This window comes from Aquarana catesbeiana, linkage group LG01, assembly GCF_042186555.1.
Source record: "Aquarana catesbeiana isolate 2022-GZ linkage group LG01, ASM4218655v1, whole genome shotgun sequence".
In the NCBI taxonomy this organism is placed as follows: domain Eukaryota; kingdom Metazoa; phylum Chordata; class Amphibia; order Anura; family Ranidae; genus Aquarana; species Aquarana catesbeiana.
Genome location: NC_133324.1, coordinates 411,515,283 through 411,537,094, shown reverse-complemented (window position 1 = coordinate 411,537,094; position 21,812 = coordinate 411,515,283). Strand labels below are relative to the sequence as shown.

Genomic DNA, 21,812 nt, shown 5'->3' with positions numbered 1-21,812 from the left:
TCATTGTAATCATTTGATGAAGATTTTTCTTTTCTTTTTCTTTGTTTGTTCACTTTGTCACATTCGAATAGAAAAAAAAACTAAAGTTTTCGATTCGGCGGATTCAAAATTTATCAATTTGAATTTTTCGAATCGGAAAAATAAGTAGATTCAATTAAAATTTGAAAAAGACATGAATTCTGAATATGAATTCCGAATACAAATCCCCAATATGAATTGAATGAATCAACTGAATTTATGAAACAAAATAACTAGATTAACGTATGTAAACGAAACAAAACTAATTTTTTCATCATGCACATGTCTAAAAGGAGATAGATCTAGAAACCAAATTAGGGTACTCCAAAAGGGAACAATTTAGAGTATGACTAGGTCCTGCTTCTGCAATACATCAGCTGCAGAAATCAATAATAAAGTACTATTTCAGTGGTACATGGTACCTAGTTACTTAGCCTGTGCAGCCCCTGGTCACTTCCCAAGCTGCTTATTATCCCATTAAAGAAGAAGAGAATATGCGCTGCATTTCGAGGTTTCATAATTTGCCACGTCACGAATGTTAATTCTCCATTACGAACGCTAGTTTACAAGACAAAAAAGAAGAAAAGGAGACCTCTACCATGTCAGGTAAAGAGTATGGTGGTCCTATCCCTGGTACAGTAGAACAAAAAGAAATACCCCTGAATGGGACTTTAAAAGACCTTTAATAATGATATGTAAATGTATACAAATGGGTAAAAAGACGTATAGCATCTGCACAATACATACATACATTAAACAAAAAACCAAAACACAGAAAAAAATAATAATGTACAAAGTGACATCAATACTCTCCAATGGGTAGTGTACCCTGATACCCGACGTGTTTCCAGTTTTTTAACACCTTCATCAGGGGTAGAGAGTGGGGTATAGTCAGATATATTTTAGTTCAATTGGAATGATTCCATGTTCAAAAAGGCATGATGGGCAACTGTTCCAGTGGGCACAAAGATGGATGCCAGACCAGGAAAACTGGATGCTTGAAATATAATGCGTTTCCAAACTATGTATGGCAGTGAGTGTGGTGGCAGCGATCAAACTCCACCCATGGACGGTCAGAGCTGGACAAAGTATCATTAAAACTTCAAATGTAGCTATTAATAAGCGAATGGAATCCAAGGGCCCCTGGTTTCATACTTCCTGTGAAAGTTGAGATACTGCGTGGAGCGTCATTCCTCTATGTCAGTGCCTGATGTCACTTTGTACATTATTGATGTCACTTTGTACATTATTATTTTTTTCTGTGTTTTGGTTTTTTGTTTAATGTATGTATGTTTAGTGCAGACGCTATGCGTCTTTTTACCCATTTTAAAGGCATATATTTTTACCTTAGAGTTGGTGGTCTTTCAGTCTCATTCAGGGGGTATTTCTTTTTGTTCTAGTTTACAAACCCGACCACTTCAGGCTTGTCCTTGCTTCCAGCAAGCGTGTTTGTACTATGGACTTTTGTCCGACTGACTTGTGTACACACGCTCAAAAAATCCGACAGCAGACATCTGTTCTCGGAAAATTTTAAAACATGCTATCCAACATTTGTCAACGGAAAATTGGCCAATAATTGTCCCATGGAGCATACACACGGTCGGATTTTCCACCAACAGCCTGTCATCATACATTTCCTGTCGGAAAATATGATCGTGGTGTGTATGAGGCTTTAGCTCATCACCTTCCTTTTAAAGGTTTATTACATTTGTATATTTTAATGTATACTTATGTGTATCTATACACTGTTCACATATTTTTTTGCATTCACTCTCAGACTATTTGTGTGCACCTTTTATATTTATATTTATTTGTTTCATATTGTTTTCAGTTCACTTTGAGATCAATTTTTAGCATTGCACTTCTTTTCCACATATGAATGAATTATCGGCTTTGTGTGAAAAAAATAAACAGTGGTGTATTGCCAGAGACGCTCACTGCAGGCAAAAATTTACAGCTGCTTCCACACTAAAAAGGAGCATTTAGCATGCAGGCAGTTTAAAAACTTTTATTCTATGTTTCATCCTCAAGTTGCAATAACACAATGCTATGAGTAATTGAACCTTTTTTGCTGTATAATTTACTTTTCACTCTGCAAAATGATTCAGGCAACTTTTGTAACTTTGAAAACCTTCTTCTAATAATAAAAATGATTGAACAGAAAAAAGTTTTGTCTGGAGGGGAGGATTTATTGAGATGTCATGACAGTGCAGAGGCATTGTAATGTTCATAGCTTCTTTGGCAAGGTAATCATAGCCACTGCCTTAAATGTATTTGAGATGTTTGTCTGTGCATACTGTGTATGTACATTTTATATATGCTGTAAATGTATGCATTAAAACATTGCACACTAAGCATAATGTAGCATAGCTATATTTTCTCCATAATTGTAAACAATCTTGCTTTTCTGAGCTCCTGTTTTTTTTTTTGTTTTTTTTTTAAATTGCAGAATAATACAGAAGACTAAATTGCTCTTTAAGGCATCCATTTTCTTCTTAAACTCACTACTTGTTCAGTTTTCATTTGCTGTAAAGTGCACGTACAATCAGCATCATATTGTCCCGTGATTTGTATTTAGTTGTTTGTTGAGCAGAGAAATCAACCAAGCTAGGTTATATACCCAACAGGAATAAACAGAAACCTCACCAGGCACATTACTGAGGAAAAGGGTGATTCAGAAATAAGAGATCAGACAATTTTCTAAGACAATTTTCTCCACAGCACACTCCTATCAACATATTTAGATATCGGTGGCAGGTTAATGTAGGCCATTTTCGCTTGGCAACCAAATCAATCCCTTGCAACACAGGCTTCGCTTTCAGACCACTAAAGCCATTTTACAGTTTCTGAAAATGATAAGCCAAAATGAAGATCAGGTTAGAGAAACCTTTGGTGACAGTGTCATTTCAGACAGAGTTTTGCTTTGGCAGCCATCTCATTCTATTCCTTATCAACTTTCTCTGCAGAGCCAATTATTTTCTGCTCTAGTACCAAATGATGTCTTGCATAAAAACGTGGAGGTGTTCTGAGGTAGGCTGAGCAGTGTCAGAGGATTTAACATTTCAGATGTGCATTATCATATCACTGAAATGTGCATTTGTTTTGCTGCAAATAAAATATTGTGGTTATTTATTCAGATAATAGCCATGGTTTACATTGTTTGTATTTATTAAAACTTAAAGAGTAGTACTGAGAGCAGTGAATATGCATTTACCTTAAAGCGGAGTTCCCACTAAAAAAAAATAAATAAAAGTCAGCAGCTACAAATACTGCAGCCGCTGACTTTTAATAATCGGATACTTACCTGTCCCAGGGTCCAGAGATGCGGGGCACAAAGCCCCGCTTCACAGCCGGGCACACACTGCGCATGCACGAGCCGTGCTGCACGCTGTGACTGGCCGGGCAATCATCTGGGACCTGTGACATGTCCCAGATGATTGCCATGAGGGATGGGGGAGAAGTGAACTTACTGGTGCCCCGGGAGGAAGTGGGAGCTGGAACCCTCTAAAAAGAGGGTTTCCACTCCCCCCTCAAAAAATGACATGCCAAATGTGGAATGTCAGGGGGTCACCTTCCCTTAAAGCGGAAGTTCCGTTTTTGGGTGGAACTCAGCTTTAAGGAGACACTAAGGAAAGATCATTTGTTGATAAAGGTTTTTGTGCCTTCCACCTTCCAAGTCTTTGTCCTAGGGAAAAAAATGAAATAATTGCCTGTGCGTACTTGCAACAGCCTCTCAAACACTCCTGTAAGAGATGTAAGCAAATATTTTCCAAATTGGGACAAATTAGCCATTTTCCCTCCCCGGTGTCATGTGACTTGTTAGTGTTACAAGATCTCAGGTGTGAATGGGGAGCAGGTGTGTTAAATTTGGTGTTATCGCTCTCACTCTCTCATACTGGTCACTGGAAGTTCAACATGGGACCTCATGGCAAAGAACTCTCTGAGGATCTGAAAAAAAGAATTGTTATTCCAAATAAAGATGGCCTAGGCTATAAGAAGATTTCAAAGACCCTGAATCTGAGCTGCAGCACGGTGGCCAAGACCATACAGCGGTTTAACAGGACAGGCTCGCCACGGTCGACCAAAGAAGTTGAGTGCATGTGCTCAGCATCATAGCCAGAGGTTGTCTTTGGAAAATAGATGTATGAGTGCTGCCAGCATTGCTGCAGAGGTTGAAGGGGTGGGGGGTCAGCCTGTCAGTGCTCAGACCATACGCTGCACACTGCATCAAATTGGTCTGCATGGCTGTCATCCCAGAAGGAAGCCTCTTCTAAAGATGATGAACAAGAAAGCCCACAAACAGTTTGCCAAAGACAAGCAGACCACAGACATGGATTACTGGAACCATGTCCTGTGGTCTGATGAGATCAAGATAAACTTATTTGGTTCAGATGGTGTCAAGCGTGTGTGGCAGCAACCAGGTGAGGTGAGTATAAAGACAAGTGTGTTTTGCCTACAGTCAACCATGGTGGTTGGAGTGTCACTGTCTGGGGCTACATGAGTACTGCTGGCACTGGGGAGCCACAGTTCATTGGGGGAACCATAAATGGCAGCATATACTGTGATATACTGAAGCAGAGCAGGATCCCCTCCCTTCCCGGTGACTGGGCAGTATTCCAACATGATAAAAACCCCAAACACACCTCCAAGATGACCACTGCCTTGCTAAAGAAGCTGAGGTTAAAGGTGATGGACTGGTCAAGCATGTCTCGATACCTAAACCCTATTGTGCATCTGTGGGTCATCCTCAAACGGAAGGTGAAGGAGCACATGGTCTCTAACATCCCCCAGCTCCGTGATGTCGTCATGGAGAAGTGGACGAGGACTCCAGTGGCAACCTCTGAACCTCTAGTGAACTTCATGCCCAAAAGGGTTAAGGCAGTGCTGGAAAATAATGGTGGCCACACAAAATATTGACACTTTGGGCCTAATTTGGACATTTTCACTTAGGGGTGTACTCACTTTTGCTGCCAGTGGTTTAGACATTAATGGCTGTGTGTTGAGTTATTTTGAGGGGATAGCAAATATACACTGTTACACAAGCTTTACACTCACTACTTTACATTGTAGCAAAGTGTAATTTCTTCAGTGTTGTCACATGAAAAGATAGAATAAAATATTTACAAAAATGTAAGGGGTGTACTCACTTTTGTGAGATACTGTACATGTTACACCCAAATTATGGGTGTAACGTTTAACATGCTCTGTAAAGGTGAACTTTTTCTTTGATCTCAGCAACTGTTTTGAAGTAGCTCCATTGAACTTAATCCTTACACAATATATATCAGATTCTATTTATGTGAAAGCCTACAGTGTATGTATATGAAAATACTACAAGACACAAATCACATTCAGGTAAAAGTGCACTTAGGTGAAAAGTTAATTGCCTCCAACACATTGAAGCCAAATTATTAAAGGAGGTAAGAATCTTCACACATTACAATCTGGTTGTACAATCTTCTTTAAATCTACCAACATCTATGTAGTGCAAAGGGCCCAACTGATGCCTATAAATTGATTGGTTAGTTTGGATCCTCATTACATAGTTTTGGTAGATCTAAAGCTGATTGTGTGGAAACTGCTTGGTAAGATTGGAACGTGGCTAGTGAGCCTAAGGTGCAGTGAGTGCATCATGTGCTACTCCATGCAGGTGTCAGGAAAGGTTTCACCTGCTGGTGGCACTGTCAGATCTATGGGCCGCAATCTGGAGCTGACATCATCTCCTGCACTCAGGCATCACCTGAGACTGATTGCAGGAGGTGTACTTATACCCAGCAGATGCTTGCATTCATTGCCTTGGTATTGTTCCTTGTGCCCTGACCTGTGTCCGCTAGCCTGTGATCCTGTATCCTGTTATCCTGGACCCCTACCCTGCAGCCTGATCTCTTCCCCCTGCTCCCCCTGTCTCCTGTTACCCTCTCCTTGTCATGTCTTGTTCCCAGGGCTGGTGCAAGGATTTTTGACACCCTAGGCGAAACCTCATTTCGCCACCCCCCTTGACTCCACCCCCTTTTTCCTGCCCATGTATACCCCACCCTTTTTAATGAAGCGCCCATCATATGCAGCCCACCAGCGCCCATCAAATGGAGCCTCACCAGCGTCCATCAATGCAGCCTCACCAGCGCCCATCAAATGCAGCCTCACCAGCGCCCATCAAATTAAGCTTCACCAGCGCCCATCAAATGCAGCCTCACTAGCGTCCATCAATGCAGCCTCACCAGCACCCATTAATGCAGCCTCACCAGCGTCCATCAATGCAGCCTCACCAGCGCCCATCAAATGCAGCCTCACCAGCGCCCATCAAATTAAGCTTCACCAGCGCCCATCAAATGCAGCCTTACCAGCGCCCATCAAATGCAGCCTCACTAGCGTCCATCAATGCAGCCTCACCAGCACCCATTAATGCAGCCTCACCAGCGTCCATCAAATGCAGCCTACCAACGCCCTTTAATGCAGCCTCACCAGCACCCATCAATGCAGCCTCACTAGTACCCATCAATGCAGCCTACCAGCGCCCATCAATGCAGCCTCACCAGCGCCCATCAAATGCAGCCTCACCAGCACCCATCAATGCAGCCTCACCAGTGCCCATCAATGCAGCCTCACCAGCGCTCATCAATGCAGCCTCACCAGCGCCCATCAATTGTAGCTTCACCAGTGCCCATGAAATGCAGCCTATCAGCACCCCTCAAAGCAGCCTATCAATGAATTTTTGCTTGCTTCCATTCATTTAGGTGTCGGGGCACAGCCACAGTCCTCCGCCGCTGCTGCGCCTCTGACACTATGTGCTAATGGAGCAGCGGTTGCCTGCTGATGCTGAGACTTAGTTATTTTCTGCAGAGAGCAGAGAGTAGGAACACCAGAGGCCGGGCGCCCTAGGCAGAAGGGCGCCCTAGGCAGAAGGGCGCCCTAGGCGGCTGCCTAGTTTGCCTAGTGGTAGCACCGGCCCTGCTTGTTCCCAGCCCAATCTGCTTGATCTCCCGTGTATGAGCCTGGCTTGTTTATGATTATGATTGTGTCTTACTCCTGTATATACTTTTGGTTTAGCCAATTATTTATTGTGTGTCACTGGGGTTGGTTGCTGGTTAGTCACTGTTTGTCATATTGGAGGTGCGTTTACTTTTGTTTATTTCCTTTTCTTATAATAAATTATATTATTTTCATTTTACACGTGTTTGGTTCACTCTGTTGCAGTCCACACAATTCTGATCGCACCAGTCCATGACATAAGGACATATTTTTTTACATCTATACCAAGAAAATACTTTTTATTAATGCAAGGACGCTGCAGGATTATATGAACAATTCAGTGATGGTGCTCCATGATACTAGAACAGGCATTTTTTTTAACACAACATGAGGCAGGTTACACATGTGGTCACAGAACACACACACCTAACACTAAAAACACACATCATAACCCTTTTTATTTTCCTATGTCTTGCACCATTGTAAATATGGATGTGCCATACCTCTTGGTTCCCTGTGGAAGTTGGAAATCGCTATACAAGGCACTTCTACTTCAGTGATCTCCAATAGCTTCCAGGTCCCATGCTAAGCGGCTGCCCTGCTGTTTACTGAACACAGGCGATAGCTCACTTGGCATGTGCATCGTTTAGAGAACACTGTGAATTTTCTCTCTACATGCAAAGTATTCTCTGTTTGGACAAGATGGATAGACGGTGATGTCTCGATCTCCATTGCGTTCAATCAAAGAACACTTTGCATTAATTGAGAAAATGCAAAGTATCCTCTGAATGCCACCTGTGCCAAGCAAGTGACCTTGTGTGTTCAGTAAGCAGCAGGGCAGTCGCTGGGCATGGGATCTGGAAACAAGTGAAGATCACAATTGTGGCAGTGCTTACTACAGTGATTTCCAGCTTCCACAGGGATCCCACAGGTATGGTATACACATTGCTACATTGGTCCAAGCTGGACAGATGTGGGACCTCACTTTCTTCAATTTCCTCAAGGGCCCCTTAGCTGACTGTTTTTTTTTAGATTAGATAATCATTACTCTGATAACTTGAGACTTTAACAAAAAGTGGCACTATCCTAGGAAAATATGGTTTCATAAATTCTGTTTGCTGGAAATCCTGTTGAGGAGTTCTCTTTTGAAAATCTGTCGGTAATTTAAAAAAAAAACCAGAAAAATGCTGCCAGGTTGCATAATTCCTATATGCCCTGATATAATTCTTCCTCCAGGTAACTTGGAAATTTCACATCTCAAATCAAGTAGCACAATTCCTTATTGTACCTCAGAGTTCTGTCTTCTGAATAAAATTGTATCATTCTCTGTGTTTTATACTTAACCATATGCTGACAAGCTCACGACGATGTACGTCGGCACAATGGCACAGCTGGGCAAATGGGCGTACGTGTACGTCTCCTTAAAATCGCAGCATTGTAGGCATGCACATTCCGTGACCATGTATGTGGGTCCCGCAGACTCAATGACCATCGGGGGCTCGCGATCATGTCACGGAGTGGCAGAACGGGGAGATGCCTATGTAAACAAGGAATTTACCTGTTCTGCCTAGCAACATGACAGAGATCTGTCATCAGGAGCAGTGATCTTTGTCTTGTTCTTGTGAGGCAATCCCCCCACAATTAGAATCACTCCCTAGGACACACTTAACCCCTTGATTGCCCCATAGTGTTTAACCCCTTCCATGCCAGTGTCATTTACACAGTAATCAGTGCATTTTTATAGCACTAATCGCTGTATAAATGACAGTGGTCCCAAAAGTGTCCGATGTGTCTGCCATAATGTCGCAGTCATGATAAAAATTGCAGATCGCCGCCATTACTAATAAAAAAAAAATTATAATAAAAATGCCATAAATCTATCCCCTATTTTGTAGACGCTATAACTTTTGCGCAAACCAATCAAAATACACTATTTGTGATTTTTTTAACCAAAAATATGTAGAAGAATACATATCGGCCTAAACTGAGAAATAAATTTGATTTTTTATATTTTTTTGGGGATATTTATTATAGCAAAAATTAAAAAATATTGCTTTTTTCTTTCAAAATTGTTGCTTTTCTTTGTTTATAGCGCAAAAAATAAAAACCACAGAGGTGATCAAATACCACCAAAAAAAAAGCTCTATTTGTGGGAAAAAATAGGACGTCAATTTTGTTTGGGTGCAATGTCGTACGACCGCGCAATTGTCAGTTAAAGCGAGGCAGTGCCGAATCGCAAAAAGTGCTCTGGTCAGGAAGGGGGTAAATCCTTCCGGGGCTGAAGTGGTTAATCTCATTTACATGTGGCAGAATCTGCATTGTTTCACTTACTGAAATCAATTCTATGTGCAGTGACAGTGCAATAACATGGTAACTGTAATATGGTTGTTATGGGTGCATTATGCACTGTAATTTTTATTATCTTACTAAATATGTATATAAAATCTGTATATACTGTAACGTTTGCTCTGTTTATTTAAAACAATCCCGTTTAACAAGTTTTTGAAATAATTGCAAAGCTGTTTAACTGATATGAAATCCTATCTGGATGAACACGTTATCTTAATGTAATATATTCAACTAAGTATAAGACACATATTTTATTAGCACTCTTATAGTTTCTCATTTTACATACAGTGTAATCAGATTTAGGAATATCTCATAAAGTAAGAAAGACTTATTGACAAGATTATTTATCAGATTTCCTAATGCCTTTTTTTCCTTTGTGGATAAAGCACCCCTACATCTTAAATAAAATAAAACAAAAATAATGTTATCTTTCCATAATATGTTATCAGTACATTTTATTTACATATCTAAATATCATGTATGAGTTGTCCAAAGTCAAAACCTTTTTTTTTCTTTTGGTTTTCAAGTATAGAATGGTCAAAGTTGTTTTTGTTTCTTGTTTTTTTTTGTTTTTTTTTTTGCTGCTTGGGTCTTCTTGTCTCAAGACACAGTAGCAAAGATCTCTCTAAAGTGAGGGAAATCCTCCAGTGACAGTTGCTCTGTGGTGTCCCCAATGGAAGATTTCCCCTGCTTTCAATTTCCCTCTTTTCTGTTCCAGTGAAAATCAAGTTCCCACCGGCATGCTTGAATAAAAAAGCTTTACAGGATAGTTTTTTTTGGACTGTATCATTGGAGGTCTGGCACTCTCATTGTGCATCTGGGAATTCAAGGAGAAAGTGCAAGATGTATTATTAAGAAGCAAAAAAAATATGTGTATGAGGGTCTGAATACTTAGGACCATGTGATATTTCAGTTTTTCTTTTTTAATAAATCTGCAAAAATGTCAACAATTCTGTGTTTTTCTGTCAATATGGGGTGCTGTGTGTACATTAATGATGAGAAAAATGAACTTAAATGATTTTAGCAAATGGCTGCAATATAACAAAGAGTGAAAAATTTAAGGGGGTCTGAATACTTTCCGTCCCCACTTTATTAGATATGCCTTGCTAGTACTGGGTTGGACCCACTTTTGCCTTCATAACTGCCTTAATTCTTTGTGGTATAGATTCAACAAGGTGTTGGAAACATTCCTCCTAGATTTTGGTCTATATTGATATGATAGCATCTTTGCTGCAGATTTGTCAGCTGCACACCCAAGATGCAAATCTCTTGTTCCGCCACATCCCAAGGGTGCTTTATTGGATTGAGATCTGGTGACTGTGGAAGCAATTGGAGCACAGTGAACTCATTGTCATGTTCAATGGACCAGTTTGAGATGATATACTGCACTGGTGCGCAGTCATGTTGAAACAGGGAGGGGCCATGCCCAAACTGTTCCTACAAAGTTGGGACCATGAAATTGTCCAAAACGTCTTGATATGTGGACGTCTTAAGAGTTCTCTTCACTGGAAGTAAGGGGCCAAGTCCAACCCCTGAAAAGCAACCCCACAAAATAATCCCCCCTCCACCAAATGATTTCGACCAGTGCACAAAGCAAGGTCCATAAAGACATGGATGAGAGAGTTTGGGGTGAAAGAACTTGACTGGCCTGCACAGAGTCCTGACCTTAACCCCATAAAACACATTGGGGTGAATTAGAACAGAGATTGTGAGACAGGCCTTCTCATCCACATCAGTGCCTGACCTCACAAATGCGATAATGGAAGAATGGTCAAACATTCCCATAGACACACTCCTAAACCTTGTGGATAGCCTTCCCAGAAGAGTTGAAGCTGTTATAGCTGCAAAGGGTGGGCCAACTCAATATTGAACCCTAAGGACCACTGGAGAGGCAGAGCAGAGAGCTGGTAACTTACAGTCATTAGTCTCTGGCTCTGCTCAGTGAAGACCGAGTAGTAAGTTATCAATGGTCATGTGATTGCTTGGTTCTCGGCCTTAGAGCTGGTGGGGAATTGGATCAATGCTGCATCCACATAGGTGAGAATGTACATTTGTTTTTTTGTAATCCCGCACTTCTCTTTTAATTGTAGTGAAATGCAGATACATATACAGATATACATATGCAATGCTCCAAAGGAATTATATACCAAGAATGTAAACCATAATATGTATAAATTATCATTTAAAAATCATAAAATATTAAATGTATGTAATCTTTCTCTTATTAGGTTGCAGGACTGGAGAACAGCATACAGAAAAAGGATCACAAGGTAAGACACACTGCTTGTTTGTTATCTTTTCTTAAACAGTTTTCTAGCTGTGTTTGGCCACATAGTGTTCTTTTTTTTAGCTGATTTACGAGTTAAACAAACAGAAAAGAAAATAATTGTGGTATTTTGTTGTTATTGTTGTAATAGTATTAGGAATAGTCTATATACAAAGTCTACATATCTGATGTAAGAGTTTTACTGTGAAACTAGAATTTCAATAAATGTTAGTTAGTTGAAAAAAGTCAACACTGGTAAACCAATAACTCCTAATAAACCTTTTAAACTTAAAAGTCTTTACCTGTGGGTACAGTATTGTCGGACTTGTGTATTGTGTACTATAATTTGTCCTTTCTAAACTCTGTACAGAGCAGGACAGTAGTTTGCTCTTCTAATGGATAGTTTTACATGTATTGATGCCAGCTATAATTTGCTAGCAGTTACAGTCAGGTCAAGTTGACCAGGTTTATATAGAATTGCAGAGAAAACTAAATACACATCCTCTAAGATAAGATCCAATATATTAATAGCATTGAAGTGTAGTATAAAGAAGCGGTGACTGGATAACTTGTGTCTTAGGTCTTCAATTCGACTAATGTCCCATACACACAATCTGATTTTCTGACAACAAATGTTGGATGTGAGCTTGTTGGCGGAAAGTACGACCGTGTGTATGCTACATCGAACATTTGTTGACAGGCTTTCCGCCAACAAATGTTGGCTAGCTGGTTCTCAAATTTTCCGCCAACAAATGTTTGTTTCGGACTTTCCGATCGCGTGTACACAAGTCGGACAAAAGTCCACGCATGCTCGGAATCAAGTACGAGCCGGATATATAACTAGCGTTTGTAATGGAGATATCACATACGTCTTGTACGTCACTACGTTTGTAATTGTTGGCCAACATTTGTGTGACCGTGTGTATGCAAGACAAGTTAAAGCCAACATCCTTCGAACAAAAATCCACGGTTTTGTTGTCGGAAAGTCTGATTGTGTGTACGGGGCATAAAAGTGACCCCATTGCTTCCCTAAGGAAATGTATCCAGCTGCTCCCTGCAGTACAAGAGGCTGGATATCTATCTCTCTGGTGGACAGCAAGTGAAATCCTGTGGAAGGACCCACTGCAGTCAATGGGGAACATGCTATCAGGGCGTGTTGGATAGCATGTCCCCCCATTGGATGCCTTGGTTCCTCTTGCAGGCCGTTGTGTCCTGTTGTGGCATAGCAACCAGTTAGTGTAACCACAGCACCCCAGAGGGGACATGTTATCAGTCACTTGCAGAAGTGCTTGATAGCAACAGAGCCTGCCCCAGTATTCAGCTTCTTGTATTGCAAGGAGCAGCTGGCTCTTAAACTCACTTTGCTTGTAAGGTTGTTTTTCCTGATGTTTTATGCAGATCATACGCAGGTCATCATGTAGCAATATTGTTGATGCATCGTATTTTTTTTAATGAAGATTCAGAATGCTGTTTGGAAACCCAATTTTACTATATAGAGGCTGAAGCCACTGTTGGAATACAGATGGTTGTTTTTTTGTGAGGGAACATGATGTAGGGGATACGCCTAGGAAATTGGTTAAAGTTTCTAGGACATATCTCCTATGCCCAAGGTCCAGAAGTGATTAATTAATAAGCAAGGAAATGTTTTCAGTGCTCAGATACATTGTATTACTATTGTTATTGTACATATACCACAATCTTTTACACATTGTTTCTGGACATGGAGTGGTTTTAGTGAACTCTATTTGTAGTTGTAGTTGTGTAAGTTGAAAACATTGGCAGTTACAGGAGTAATAATTGTAGATCAGCCCCAATCCAGCCTCAGGGTCCTTGTATGAGAGCAGCGCACAGCACTTCAGTAGTTCTTCAGCTGATTAGTAGCAAACCTTTACTCTATGAAGCAATGTAAAAATGTATTTCTCATATTTGTGTTGATAATAAATGTAGGATCTCCTCAAGTGCTTTAATATGGAATGAGCACAATCGTGTTAATGTATTTAGAAGGTTTACATTCCTGGAATACAAGCCATATATTAGATTTGTGTGGCATATAATTCCTTGCCACAAACAGTACCATTTATGATAAGATTTGTAGAGCAAAGTAAAGAACCAGCAGAGAAAAGTCAGATTCATTTGAGCTCCTTCTGTTTGGCATCGTTGGAAATAATGGTTTCCTGTCTTTAGGAGGTCAGGTGTTAAAGCGGCAAAATAAAGGGGCTGAAATACAGGAGCGGCTGGGTTTTTATCAAAGCATCCTTTGTTCTAGCACTGTGTTTTATACCGGTCAATACAGTAAATACATCCATGGCTTAAATACTGAATTTCTCATCTCTATTTCTTTAAATTCTGTGAAACAAGAAACATTTTTTGCAGACATGTTAGCTGAGGACATCAACCAAAATTCAGGTCAGCCGTGATGTAGTCATCAGGCACACTTGTACACAAATGAATTATATATTCAGTTGGATGTGTGCACAGCTGTCAGTTTTGGGTTAGGATTCAGAGAACTTAGGTTCTGAATTGCCTTGGAAAATGTGAGGTTCGCATCATCATAGAATGTTTTTTTTTTCTGTCCTTTTTAATAACACTTTAATTGTGACAGGATGCACTTTTATACAGTAACATTAGTATATATGCACTAAGGGGTTGATTTACTAAAGGCAAATACACTGTGCACTTTGCAAAGTGCAGTTGTACTCTGCAAGAGCAGTTGCTCCAGAGCTTGGTAAATGAGCAGACGCTATGCTTATTCCCATCATCCAATCATGTGCAAGCAAAAAAATTCAATTTTTAAATTTTCCTTGCACATGATTGGGTATTCTATGCAAAGTGAAGCTTTACCTCATTTACTAAGCTCTGAAACAACTGCACTTGCAGAGTGCAACTTCCCCTTTGCAAAGTGCACAGTCTATTTGACTTTAGTAAATGAACCCTAATGCGTTTAGCATAATGTGCCAAACTGTAAGTAGAAAATATTTAAGGTACACAAGGTATGACATCTTAAGGTTATTAAAGATGAACTTTAGGCAGATATGCAAGTCATTTTGTTTATGCATTTATGTATTACTATCATTTATTATAACATCATTGCATTTTAAAGTGTTACTAAACCCACAACAGTAAAATCAGTCTGAATTTGCAGTAAAGCATTCTTGTTATATTTACTGTGGAACCTAAGGGGTTAATCCTGCGCATTGTGTAAAAAGGCTGTTTGATCCTGTCTCCTCTGATCCTCCACTTCTTTTCCTGTCCCCAATCTGCTGATTGTACAGAGCCTTGGGGGCACTCTACACATGCTCAGTTTGGTGTGTATTACTAGAGGGTTTTTTTTTTCTGGGTGGGTACATGTGATCAGCAGAGGGCCAATGATCACTGTCCAGATAGAGGGTCAGGAGCCATGCAGTCTCATTGGACAGTCAGAGTAGAATGAAAACTCCTCCTACAAGCTTTAACCAGTGCTCGGTCAGACGCTGATAGAAGTCACAAGCCTGCTATATACTGCTGATGGGAAAGGTATTTATCAGTTTATATTTACTAAAATAATTGCATTTCCATGTTGTGTGTACTGTGGGAGACCAGATATATTGAATGCAGGGTCCTGGGTTTAGTAACGATTTAAATGAACGCATCTGGATCTGCCTTGTACAGTAGAACTGGGAGAGGGAAGGGATATCACTAGGGGTCAATCGGATGTCCTGTAAAGAGCAAAGAGGGAAATTACCTAATAGGTTTGCTTCTTCACTGTCCATTTACAGGCTAGGGAGGTGTCAAAGTTATCTTGCATAGCTGCTGTAGTAAATAGTAGTAAATATTCCCCACTACCTATCCTACCCACCCCAATCCCTAAACACTTACCTGACTCCTCTCACAATCCAGAGCTGTCCCATCTGCAGTGCACTCCTCTCACTTCCTGGTCTCATAAGAGACACTGAAAGCAGCGCTGCCTATAGGCTCCTTCTGCTGTCGGTCAAACTCCTATGAAAAAGGAGTGGGAACATGACTTACCAGTGCTGTGTGTGTCATTAGAGATATACAGCCCACTTCAGGAGCAAACTTGCATGGGTCCCCTCTTAGCACACAGCTTGTTGTGGGGGGGGACCCAGCAGAAAAAAGAGCGAACAGCATTAGTGGGGGACCCCTAAAGAGGATGTAAGAGACCACTCTGTACAATATTGTTGCACAGAGCAGGTAAGTATAACATTTTTTTTTTAAATAGCCTGTAGCATCACTTTAATTTGAACCTAATTGGAAACACTGGTGAAATTTTTTTTCTAGAACCAGCATTTACCACCAAAAACAGCATTTCATTGGTTGCTGTGGGGAACATGTGCATTGAGATTTTGTAAATTAGTCCCAGTGACTATAAACATGTGAGCCCAGATAGAGTCTGAAAATCAGCCAGCTCAGCATTTAGCGAAATTTGCCTTTGAATCGTTCTGTAGTAATGTTTTTGGTAGTGATGCCAGGAAAGGCATTGTGTGTGGATCACATTAGTAAAATCACAATGACAGATTGCAAAAACTTGATTAATGACCCAGTATGCGTCTATAAAAACCCTTGAATGTGTCTATAAACCACTTATACAGTTGGGAAAAAAAATATATATCACCTGTTTCTGTCATTCATCGTGATTTTCTTAAGCAAAGCCATCTTGCGTTATTTCTGTCAAGTTCATAATTAATGGGATTACCTAAATGTCTTTTCTTATCTAGGACTGTCACGGTCCTATTAAATATCGCTAGTTTTTCTGTGAAACAATAGTAGCACTCACTGAGCCTTCTAAGGAACGATTCATTGCTTTGATTAATAGGTTAGAATTACCATTCATGAATATAAAGCTAGTAATATGTACATTTATTTAATTGGCAGGATCATTTGTCACCACTTGAATGGTGCATTAAGTGGATATTGTTTAAATATAAATACACCGGTAGAGAAAATCTATGAGAAGTTCTGTTGTACTTCAGTATTTTAATGTAAAATCATTTCTGGCACTTAACATTCTTCTTTGTACTTGAATATATTTAAAGCTCATTTACTTGGATGGGATAACACATTTTAAAGCAGTATTTATTATGCATTCAACTGTGTGCATTTTCTCATTTATTTTAAAAAGGGTCATATATTTTGGTATAAAATACTTCTTAAAGTGAACCCATCCTGCCCAACAAAGTGTATAAACTAACATTATAGGTAAAGCACAGGCAGCATGTGGTGCCTGCAAGTACCTGCACTTTTTATTTATAAGAAATAGAAAATAAGGATTAAGAAAGTAGACTAGACCTTCATGGGCACAACATGAGGCAGTATATGTAAAACAAAATAAAATGTATTACAATCATTATTAAAAACAACACATTTATTGAAATCACTACAACCCCTGACTACTTAGCAGTAGTTGAATTAATGCCCAATTACAAACATGGAGGCATAGCACCAATCATATAAGTGTACAAAGTCCATCAAGAAAATGAGTATAGATATTAAAATAGTCAGGTCCATAACTCCTGCAGTGTGTTTAGCAAAAGATTTGCTTCCTCAGGACATATTGGGTAGGTGCTATTGAAAATTAAAATTGGATTGACCTTGAAAATGTAAACAGCGGGCAGGAATAGATCCAGAGAATGGACAAATGGGCCTCCAAGTGGGGACCCTAAATTGCCAGATAATGCAAGGCGTCCAAATCCCAACGTTCGGCTGATGGGAGGACACCTCCAAGGGTGGCCAATGAATGTTATATCATCTAGCCACTCTATTAGGGCATGGACATAGATATGGGTTCAAAGGGAAATATATAACGGTGAACCCTATTTAGTTTAAATATCTGAAAAAATAAAGAGGCCCAGTAGAAGGATATCAGTGGTAGCCGTACTAAAAATCTTTTAAACACATCCACGCAAGATTGGGATTTATCCTAACGCGGCCATGACAAGTGTTTCTCCAGAGGTAATATTCTACTCAAAGCAGTCACTAGTGAGGCTTGTTGGTCACCAGTCAAGAAGAAAAGAAAGTACCTTGTTAAGATGGAGTCCAACCAAACAAAGTGAGTGTCCTCCATTTGGGAGCTCAAAAGTAGAGCTTATCTGATCACCTGGTAGGCTAGATGATATAACATTCATTAGCCACCCTGGGAGGTGTCCTCCCATCAGCTCAATGTTGGGTTTTGGACACCTTGTATCATCTGCCAATTTAGGGTCCCCACTTGGAAGCCCATTTCTCCATTCTCTGGATCTGTTCCTGCCCATTGTTTACCTTTTCGAGGTCAATTTGATTTAAATTTTCAGTTGCACCTACCCAATATGTCTTGAGGAAGCAAATCTTTTGTGAAACGTGTTGACAAGCATGCATGGAGTTATGGACCTCACTGTTTTGATATCTACACTAATGTCCTTGTATTTTGATGGACTTTCTACGGTTATCTGATTGGATCTAGTTACTGCCAAATAGTCTGGTGTTGTAGTGATTTTAATAAGTGTGTAGTTTTTAATAATGATTTTAATAAAGTTTATTTTGTTTTATGTATACTGCCTCATGTTGTGCCCATAAAATCCGCCATTTTTTAAGAAGGTCTAGTACACTTTCTCAATACTTTTTTTCTAATACTTGGATGTTGGCAAGGTGGTGGTCCTCCTTCCCTGCATTTATAAGAAATACGTAAAGCGTAAAAAAGCATGGCACATAAAAAAAGAGGATATATAAATCATATATGCAGTATAACTGTACAGTACAGAGTTCTCAGGCATAACACTTCAGAGTAGATACAATTGTAATACTGATATCCAAAACCTTTCATCCCAAAAAGGAATCTCGCTACAAATGCACTATTGCAGGCTGATAAACTGATAAGGAAGGGGTAGCCAACAGATTTAGGGACACTTTAATGCAATAGTAAGGGCCACGCTGGCATTACAAGCAATATGTTACAGAGATATAGTCATAAAATGTGAAATCTCAAGTCACATCATAAGACCATTCACAGAATATCACCCATCACAGGTATCAGGCTGCTCCAACCATCTATATCAGATTTTGTTGTGTTTCAAGGGACAGCCCCTGTGGACATAAACCATTTTCTTGTATGGAAGTGTGGAATTCACTTCCGTTAACCAGGCCTGAAAGGTAGGAGGGACAGCCTTCATCCAGTGACGCACCAGAAGCTGGCACTAAAAAGGGTTTCATGTAAAAAAATTAGGAGAAACTTGTCCGCATCAACATCTGGAGGCAGGCCAAGTATACACCATTAAGGGTCTTGTTGGAGTAGGAACCCCATGCGGTCATGCAAAAATCCAATAATTGGCTCTCAATAAGCTTGAATAGCTGGGAAGGTCCACAGTAGATGGCGAAAGGTGCCCCTGTCACCTAAGCATTGGGGACAAAACAGGATGTGGTTTGAGCAGTTTCTAGAGATTCGGAGCTAGAGCAAGTACCTGCACTTTAGATCAGTTTTTTTAGTTTATGGGTGTCCCTGGATTCTAGGCATCCTGTATACAGGACTTCACTCCAAATTAAGATTAGTCTAAATTACCCTAATTTTTAGAAAGTTTGCAAGAATGGTTTTCCTGTGTTTTTATTTATATTTGTAATGCCCTTGGGGATAATTTTTGTCCTGGCTTTGGGAGAAGCAGTAATGGTTGCCATTATAGACCCAGTGGCGTGTTACCTTACTTTCACATATGCCACGGATCCATTCATAGTGGAGTTAGTCATTGTATATATTCAACAAATATACTTGAGGTTTTTAAAGTGGTTGTAAAGGCTAAAGGTTTTTTACCTTCGTGCATTCTATGCACGAAGGTAAAAAACCTTCCTTGTTCTGCTCCCCCCACAGCCCCCAGTACTCACCTGAGTCCCCCCTCGATCAAACAGTGTACGCAAGAGCCTCGGCTGTCTTCTCTCCTCTCCTCATTAGCTGAGACAGAAACAGGAGCTGTTGGCTCCCACTGCTATCAATCACAGACAGTGAGCCAATGTGGAGACAGAGGGGGCAGGGCCGAGTCACGGCCTTATGTGTCTTATAGATGCATAAAGCAGGGCTCGGGAGCGAGCACCCACCAGTGCCCCCATAGCAAGCAGCTTGCTACTGGTCAAGAGGGAGGAGCCAGGAGCGCCAGCGGGGGACCTAAGAAGAGGAGGACCAGAGCTGCTTTGTGCAAAACCACTGCACAGAGCAGGTAAGAATGACATGGTTTTTTTTTTTTTTTTTTTTCCTTTTTAAAAGCTGAACCTTTAATACCACTTTAACAATATGTGACTTCCTTCACCTTGTTTCTGATTGGTTTATGGACATGCTTCCAATAGTTTAACCTAAGTATGAAGGCACTGGGTAAATATGTATTAATGCTACAAGTCCCAGTACTAAAGCTTCATGCTTTCTTTATAGTAAAGGCATGTAATTTAGATTCCCATTACTCATATAGCAAAAGCTTTGGTCATCTGAGCCAAGGCAAACACTGAACAGAGCAACATTTATGGAAAATCAATTAATACTTTCACACCTTCTTCTTACGGTCTTGCCTATTAAATTGCTCAGTTAAAATAGCACAGAGTAGCTATTAAGTTTTATAACTTCTATGAAATTTTACAAGGAGTAGTGGAAAGCATACACTGACTAAGTTGTTGTTATCCTAAAAGCATATGCAGTTAAATTTTCTGTGCTGCCTCCAACCCAAGACTTACGTAAAAAATATATACCATGTCTTTGAAATGTTAGACTTTCTCAGCTGTGCCCGCAAGTTAAAATACATTACCAAAAACAAAATAGTCCAAGCCTTTAAAAAAGCTACCGTTTTACACTAAATTTTCATGAGAAGTTTAAGTTAATCAGGACTGAGACAGAAACCTTAACATAATGAGATTGATTGACAAAGGATTAGGTCAAACAAGAGCTTTTCATACCAGTGACTTTCTTAATTGAAAATCACAGCATGAATATCACAGCAAAATGTTCTCGTAAAGTCAATGGCAAGTGTTTTTATGCTGTCAAATATGCAGTGGTTCACGGGAGAAGATTCTCTTCTGGCAGGATCTCAGGCAAGTGTTTGGTATGCAAAACTTTCTTATGGCCCTTGCCTTAATGGCCAATGTTCAATAATATTAATAAAAGCAAATTGCTAAGGAGATCAGCCATTAGTCTCTCTGTCCTTAATGTAACCTATTTGTACAGTTTAAAATGTGTTATGTGAGCCACCTGTCTAATCCTCATAAGACTAAAATAGTAACTTACTGTCAAAGAATTTCTTTACAGATAGGATGGACAATATGCATTTGTGAGTTGACTGGCCGATGGCGGTTTTGCTTTGCAACTTTCTCATTTCTACAGGAGGAAATTTCTATACTTTACTAAATTCCCCCGACACTGATTGGATATTTGAAGTGAAGAAAGGTTATTATTAAAATTGCTCTGTTGGTAAATAACTCACAATGGGGGAGAAAAACAAAAGACAAGAGTAGTGGACTTTAATGGTTGCCAACTGTAATCCCAATTAGGAAAGAAAGAGGAGTACTCAGATCTATGTTAAAGTATACAAAATTGATTTAAACAACATGGTTAAATTACATAATGAATGTGTCACCAAAGACATGTGCAGTCTATAAAACATTCTCCCATAGGCTAATTTGGTAATATGATGTATACATGAGCAAAAAACCTGTCTGGTTGGCCCACGTTAAATGATCTTATGTGGAGGAGAGAGTCAGATGAAAGACATCTTCCTTGTATCTGGCCAAACACAGGAGTCAATGTACCATCACCATTAGGAATCTCTACTTGTTTTGCCAAAGGCTTCCTCTTGTCTTTTGTTTTTCTATGCTTTTTGCGGATGTGGTACCATCAACACTGGGTTACAACTCTCGATTATTACATTAACTCAAAATGGGGAAGATTTATTAAAACTGGTGCACACAGAATCTGGTGCAACCGTGCCTATTAACCAATCAGCTTTTAGGTTTTATAGTCAAAGTCCAATTGAACAAGCTGGAATTAGAAGCTGATTGGTTATTATGCAGAGCTGCACCAGATTCTCTGTGCTCCAGTTTTAGTAAATCTCCTCCAATATTAACCCACTTGCAGACCAGTCGCCGTCCTAATACTGCAGCAGGTCAGGTCATTCCCACAAATCGCCGTAGCTGTACGTCGGGCCTTTAAAGAACTATAGCAGACGTGCGCGCGCTGCATGGCAGAGGAAATGATGCGCGTGGCCAGCAGCCATGA

The 21,812-nt window shown here is 40.0% G+C and overlaps 1 protein-coding gene across 32 annotated transcripts in view; it reads left to right on the top strand.

Annotated features, from left to right (window-relative positions):
- Positions 1 to 21,812, top strand: part of PTPRD (protein tyrosine phosphatase receptor type D) — a 2,697,868-nt gene that overhangs the window by 1,902,979 nt on the left and 773,077 nt on the right. For all 32 annotated transcript variants that reach the window (XM_073635233.1, XM_073635225.1, XM_073635219.1 and 29 more), the window contains exon 9: positions 11,565 to 11,606. The gene's annotated coding sequence lies outside the window, so the exon portion shown is untranslated. The remainder of the gene's footprint in view (positions 1 to 11,564; positions 11,607 to 21,812) is intronic.